We start from the raw sequence: 7,729 nt of genomic DNA, 5'->3' as shown, positions 1-7,729 counted from the left end.
CCCGTCGAGAAGACCGTTATCTCGGGTGGTGAAGGCCCCTCGACGGTAATGGAATGGGCCTTCCTCGTGTTCTCTCATTTATACTTTCCATTGTTCTCGTGGCAGCACTCGCTCTCAAGGGTCGTATTCCTGATTAATTAAAGTGTTTACGTTTGTTTGTTGCTTTGTTTGCTTCGTATCCTAAATAGGGGCGAGGGAACAGGATCAAATTTTCTTCCTTGATTCCTTTTACTAAAGGTCCTGAATGTATTGAAACACTGCACAATAAATTTTCCACGCTTACACTGGATCTTCGTGGACAAAAAGGGAATTTGCCCGCGATCCCAAACCAATCTTTCATAAGAAAAATGTCTGAAGTCAACACTGTAAATGGGCCCTCTAATTCAAATTTACTTGGGCCTTATGAAGCTATAAACAGCCACTGTATACTTAACAGTTTCCAGAACTCTTTTATATATATATATATATAACTAAATAACTTGTGAATGACTTTTTAAATTAGAAAGAAGATGAAATTAAAAAGTTTTAAAGAAAATTTAGTGAGATAACTTAGGCTAATTAACGGTGATTAACGCATGGAAATACGCTGGTTATAGCTAGTAATTGTTGCTTAATTAACATAAATTAATTTAAGATAATTTAGGAGTAAAAAAGAAAAAAACTTTACAAATTTCACGTCATATCGTGTATATAATAATGTATTTTAACGTACATAAATTAGAGAAAAATGTCTCGTTGCTATAATTGTAGTCCCTCTAAAAGATCATTTTAACGAATATAATTACGAAATATATTCTATTCGATCGAGTATATTTTAATAAATAATTGTAAAATTTATAGTTTTAGCTGTGTGATATTTTGGTGCGATTTAGAACAGATCAAGATTCCAGTAAAAGGATATATTAAAGAGAGATAATGTGAAAAGGGAAGAGAAATGAGAAGACAACGGTAGAATCGGAAATAAAAAGACTAAATTGGTAGAGAAGCTTTGTAAGTCGACCCGTCTTTTAGATGAAATGACATTAAACTAAAAGTATTTTAGATGGAGGAAAAACAAGAATTTCGAACGGAATTGTCGAAAATGTCACATGCCAATCCTACACTTTCAAAAACTTATCTAAGCGTTGATTATTTTTAACATTCTCTTCTAAAATCGAAACCATTTTTATTCTCATTTTATCCTTTACCTTTCAAATGGATTAAATTCGAAATTAATATTTAAATTATTAAAGATGCTTTATAAAGGTTCCACAGAAGAAACTTGCTTTAAGATGTTCTCGTACAAATGAATTTCATGGAAAAAAAAACATGTTCCGTTGTTTTAAATTATTATTATTATAACACTAACTATTTTATGAAATTTTATTAATAAAATTGATTTATAAAAAGATTTCGGGCTTATTCAGAGGGGGTTGCTTATGATACTGCAACATCCTCTTAATGTCAAAGCAATCAGTTTTTGCTATTTTAAAATATAATTACAATAATACATATCGCACGATTTCATTTAGGTACGATTAGGAGGATAACTACAAAATAATTGTAATGTAATTGAGTAATGGATCCTCCCGAATCTTTCTCGAGCAGCCATTAACTAAAGAATTAAATACAGTATTTGTATTTGGTTTGGTCTAGTTTGGCTAATAAGACTATACTTGTTATAGTATGGGCCAAATTATTCCATGTATCGTGGTCTCTGTATACCATGGAAATGATATTAGGCTACAAGTAATGTATCGACTAATGTTAGCATATGCTTTCACAGATTAATGTTAACTCAGTGATTCCCAAAATGGGCACTACCCTCGAGGGCGTTAGGGGTGTCGACGGAGGATAACAAAGATATAAGAAATATACGCGCTAAAAGAGAGTTGTAGTCCGAAAAGTTTGGGAAAAATGGCTTATTTTCTGTGTTATGTCGCACTCCTAATTCCATCTATTCATATATTTATCTTTCTGTTTCGTATCCTATCCCTAAAGTTTATTTACAAGCGAAAGTAGATCGAGAGTGATAAAATTTTATGCTTTCTGTACATTTAAATGCTTACTAAAATTAGCTAAACACTCCAAAATGGTAGTTCGTATGTTATATTACTCTATAAAATAGATTTCGTCTGTAGAAAGGGCGAGCGAGGTAATTGCCCTCCCATAGGATCGAATAAAAATTCCACAAATTATAATCGTAAAAGTGATTGAAATATGTAACCTTACACCCTCGACCTTTGTATGTCTTTTTACTGTAATTCACCAATCAATTATTAATTTTATTTCTGAATAACCATCGGAAATCATTAGATCAATGCAAATCGTTTAGGCCATTACCATCAATTACAAATCTCGATTATTTCGGTTAAAATTAAGCATTGTGTCCATTCCAACATTACACATTTATTATCGAATAGAATTGGAAAAAGACTTATTCCATAATTAATCAATAATTGATTATTATTTAATTCTTTATGAAGTTATTAATCAAAAGCTGCAGATGAATAGATGAATTAGTAGTAGGGAGGAACTATTCAGGATTGATTGATTTGTGAAATTCATTTAAGATAAAGAAAAAAACTAATTGCTTACCGGGTTATGAATTTCGCTAATGGTATTTTGGAAATTTATTAGTTCCTAAAGTAATTTAAAATCAGAAATTTTTATAATTTATTATTACTGAATTGCTCGCTAATGTTACGAATTTAAAAATAATTAAAAAAAAAATGTTCAACCTTATTCAAGAAATTTATTAATAATTTCTGGTTGACGATTTATCGATTACGTTTTCCAGTTTTAAATTTTTAAATCGTCTTGAAGGAGCGGAGCGTAGTATACTTTATACAAAAGTTCTATGAGAATTCGTACAAGTTATACAAGTCGACCCCCCTATAACACTGTTGATTTTTCCGTTTTATATGAATTCCATGTTGTACGAGTCACTTAAATTTTACAAATACGTGAGCCGTTCACAGCCCAGCACACGTATTTGTAAAATCTAAGTGACTCGTACAACATGGAATTCATATAAAACGGAAAAATCAACAGTGTTATAGAGTGGTCGACTGTATTTGAATTTAATACAATAAATCTATAGCCTAAAAATATTTTACATTCTGTTTAAGCAAATTTTCATTGATTCTTATCGAATTTACTGATTGGATTGAATTTATCCGTAAGGCATTCAATTCCTAATGGACTGTACCATCCATTATGGAGTACACGAACTGCATTGGGAATAAGGGGAATCGGTGGGGGAAAAAACACACGAAAAATCCGAATTTGGATTTTCTACCGCGGCTGAAAAAAAAATCCCTAATGGCATTTATTCCATCATAAATTGATCGATATGAATTAATTTATAGGATGTAGGAGAATGGATCTAATTTATACCTCTGGGGACAAATTAAATGAATAAAATGCAACCATTACTAACGCTAATAACACTGTTGATTTTTCCGTTTTATACGAATTCCATGTTGTACGAGTCACTTAGATTTTACAAATAAATGTGCCCAACTGTGAACGGCTCGTGTATTTGTAAAATCTAAGTGACTCGTACAACATGAAATTCATATAAAACGGAAAAATCAACAGTGTTATAGGAGGTCGACTGGTATAAATATGCGGCTGGAAAAGAGTAGATTTATACGATATAACATAAAGATCTATATATATATATATAGTTTATAAAGTAATAAAATAAAGGAATTAATTTTTGTTTTCGATTCAGAAATCTCTCTTATCCTTAATTTAATTTTCCCCAACACTTCTCTATTATACTACTTCCGAAATTAATATAATATAACGGGTGATTGCGGAAAGGGTACACATTAAAAAATAGAGAGAGAGAGAGAGAAAACTTAGTTGCAAAAGTAATCATTCATCGAGTAAATTCATAGAATCGGCAATTTTCTACGGAAACGAATTACTAGCTTAGAGATAATAGCATTTATTTCAGCAATATTTTGCATGAAATTGCATAGTTGTGTTTTGTATCTTTCAACTGATTATACGCAACGTAGGAAATCTCATTGAATATTTTACTTAAGATCAATTTGTAAACCTGTAATTACTGATTTCTCTTAACTTTTCTGAGAAATCCACTTTACGAAATGCCATTTTAGATTAGACAGCAGCTTTGTAACCATTTTTTTTTTTTTTTTTGCATATTTTTCTTCTTTGTGGTGATTTTTTTATTAAATAATGAAACTTAAAACATATTTTTAAAAGAAATTAAAGTATAAACAATATAAGAAATCGCTCATTCGATTGTTATTTAATTGCTCTTAAGCTACAAATGAGGTTAAATAATATAATTAGTATTGTAATTATCAATACGTATAACAAGTCATTAGTTGAAGAGTATTAACATTTTTTTAAAAAAAATATATTTCTATACAAAAATTAATGACGTTTATAGCTTAATAAAAGACACATAAAATTAATTTATTATACAAACAAAAGGCTCCTATTAATGCCATTTATTAAATATTTATCCGACGTTTAATTTTACGACTTTTAATCATTTAAAATGTATTGTTATAGGCCTATTTGTTTGCTTTGTTTTGTGTGTATATGTCGCTTACTAATAACTTTATTTTACTTCTCGAAGGGTTTATTTAATCCTTAAATCTAGCAACTGGATATCGAAATTCTCTTGAAGTATCATAAAAAAAAACACATACGAGAGTTACGTATTTATCTTCAGAAAATGAACGAAACACTGTGTATTAATAAAATAAACAAGTAAAATGATTTATTATTTGTATTTAAATCAGCATGCGAAACAATTACGACTTTCATTAAAGGTTTTATTTAATAAAAAGTAAAATGTTTCAACGTTTGAAAATATGAATTACTCTCTCTCTCTCTCTATCTGTTTAATGTATTGATTTACGTACAAAAAAAAGGGTGGAAACCTCTAAATAATCGAAGGATTTCTGTTGTAGACCGCACGTCGATATTCTTAACCCAATAGAGAATTATTATAAAGTAAAATTCGACTGTTTAATAATTAATCAAGCGATTGGTGGTGTAAAATTTATACTAGCTAATTTTTTTTTATTATTACACAGTATTAAATTCAAGGATACCAAGAAGTTATGGTGTTAATAATTATTTACTTTACAAAATGTTGACACGTATATATATATAGAGACGTGTATATATGCCTATATTTCTTTTATACAATAATTTAGTGGCTCAGAATATATATATATATAATGTTATTATTACTTTTAAAATCCTGTTAATGAGTACTTGATAAACTATATAGAATTTAGGATCCAGAGAATTTAAATTCTCTAGAATTAATGGTGTATTTTTGTAATGGGCGATAACATCTTTCATATCTAAATTTATAAACGTTATGTTATTAAATATACATCTGGATATGCTTAAGGCTCGATAGTTAATGTATCTCGATAGGTCATCGTAGTAGCCTACGTAATAATTCTTTAGGCGATTCTGTGTCATAATAATATAATGACAGATTTCTAAATCCTTCGGGGTATTTAAATACTTTTTCTTGAAAAATAATTCAATTAGTAAAGTTATCGAGTGTTTTATATATATATTAGAAGAGTGTAGAGAAGGCCCTAAATAAAAGAAGCCCCAATCTAATAAATTATAATAGCTCGAGATCTTAAACTGTATCGTTAGGCCCTAACCCGTAACTTGTCAAGCTGAAATACGTACACGTCTGAGGCCCTAGGCAAAAGCCTAGTTTTGCTTACGACTAATATATATACTACTACCATTGACTAGGATAACACACGAGATTTATGGCGGTCGCGATCTACCGGTTGGTTTAATAAATTTGACATAAATTAATTTTTATCAGTGTAGACTCGAAAGGAAGAAGGGGGGGGAAATGGTTATAATATCTAAATCCTGATATTCTATATCTCGTTTAGGAGTTATTATCTGCCTACTCTCTTAAAATGTTTACGCAATATTTATGTTAAGTATATCATTATAGGCTTACTCCCGATATTGTTGGATTAATTACTGTGTTTTTTTTTCTTCCTCCCCCCAAGTTTTAATATTCAAATAAGTGTTTTTTTTTTCATCGAGTTTTCTTCGAATTTTTTTTTTCTATCCTTAAATACTTATTAATATTTCCTCCTTACGAATTTTCTTTTTCTAGAGAACTTAAGTATCCGTTTGGCCTCCTTAATTCTAGTTTTATATTTATTACAGGAATTATAATGACGTTGTAACGATTATTAAAGTAAACATTCAATGAGGAAGATTTTAAACCGATTTAAAACGATTAAAATCATTCATATAACGCGATTTAATAGTACATTCCACTCACTATTATCACCTTAAAATTTTTTAAAAAAGAATAATAGTTATTAAATTTTCAAAGAGATGGCGCTACATACAAGAAATACGGTCTAGACACCCCCTTAATAACAATATCTATTAGACAATTAATCAAAGAATATTCCCATTAAAAAAAAAAAAAAGTCGTATACATTATTTTAAAATGTAATCGAGCGCACATCTCTTAAATTTTAATTATATATTTATTGTTATAAATTATTGCTAAACAATTTAAGAAATCATAAGAGAATTAATTGAATTGAATTTCCTCTTCTTCTTTTTTTTTTTTAAGAAAAAAAGTGATATATGTTACAGATGCTCATATTTTATAATGCGAACGATTGGGGAACAAAGGGATCTCTTTTTAAGTGTCGGAAAAAGTTGCGCCATATCTCTACTATCGATGACATAAATAGCAATTAAAGTCGAGTAGTGAATGAAGGGATAGAAAAAGAAAAAAGAGGAAGAGAAGAATCAGCTAGAGTTTCGAGTCTATTCGTTATTCGATCAGTCTTGGAAGTGAACACAACCTTTACTAAAGTTCAATATGTCTCCTACACACATACACACCAGGCGTCATAACAATGGTACGAAAGGGGGGGATAGAGAAAGAGAAAGAGAGAGAGAGAGATAAAAAAAGAAATAAGCATGGAGTTCGACAGTTTCAACTGACATAGATCCGATCAGATAATTCGCCTACGTTAATATTTCTCATGGTGTTGATTAATCACATGATCGAGATGTTTCGAATGACTCGGTCTTCTTGTAAAAAGCCAATTTATAGAGCAACGGGGCAGGAAGTTATTAGTATCGATTTTTTGATTTTCTTTCTTTCTTAATCTCTACGCTACTGTTTTGATTTCATTATACGTAGATAGGGTGGAGTAATGTGTGGTTTCTAGGGAGTGTTATTAATTATTTCAAAAGTGTTAAGGAGAAATGGTGAAGAGAGATCGATCTTGGAAACGATTAACGCTCGAGTAAATTTCGACACTCGTCTTCGTGATGGGCGACGTGACAAGGACTCTCTCTATCTCTCTCTCCATCCCGTTGTGTACGAGTATCTAATGTTACTTCTTCTACTTATCTATTATACAGTCCATCCGGTATTAATCAAGCGAGAAAACTCTAAACAGGGCCAAGTTAGGTAGCGAAACAATAACAATATATAGCATTCCAGGAAGTCTTTTAACTAACATTGTACGAGCTTTTTCGATCATTCATCAACCGTTCTCGTATTACGAAAATAAATGGTTCCTTACTATTAAAATTTTTCATTTGTTTGTCGATTGTTTGACATTTACTTTCATTGAATAAGTTAATTAATTAATTACTATTTAAAAAAAAAAGCTTTGTAAGATCGAAGGGGATAAAAATTCCATTTGTATAATTAGGTTCTATACGTTTAACA

The sequence above is a fragment of the Centruroides sculpturatus genome, unplaced genomic scaffold (assembly GCF_000671375.1).
Source record: "Centruroides sculpturatus isolate CEXI.00-Female unplaced genomic scaffold, Cexi_2.0 scaffold711, whole genome shotgun sequence".
NCBI classification, from domain to species: Eukaryota; Metazoa; Arthropoda; class Arachnida; order Scorpiones; family Buthidae; genus Centruroides; species Centruroides sculpturatus.
Note: the sequence above shows the minus strand (reverse complement) of the source record.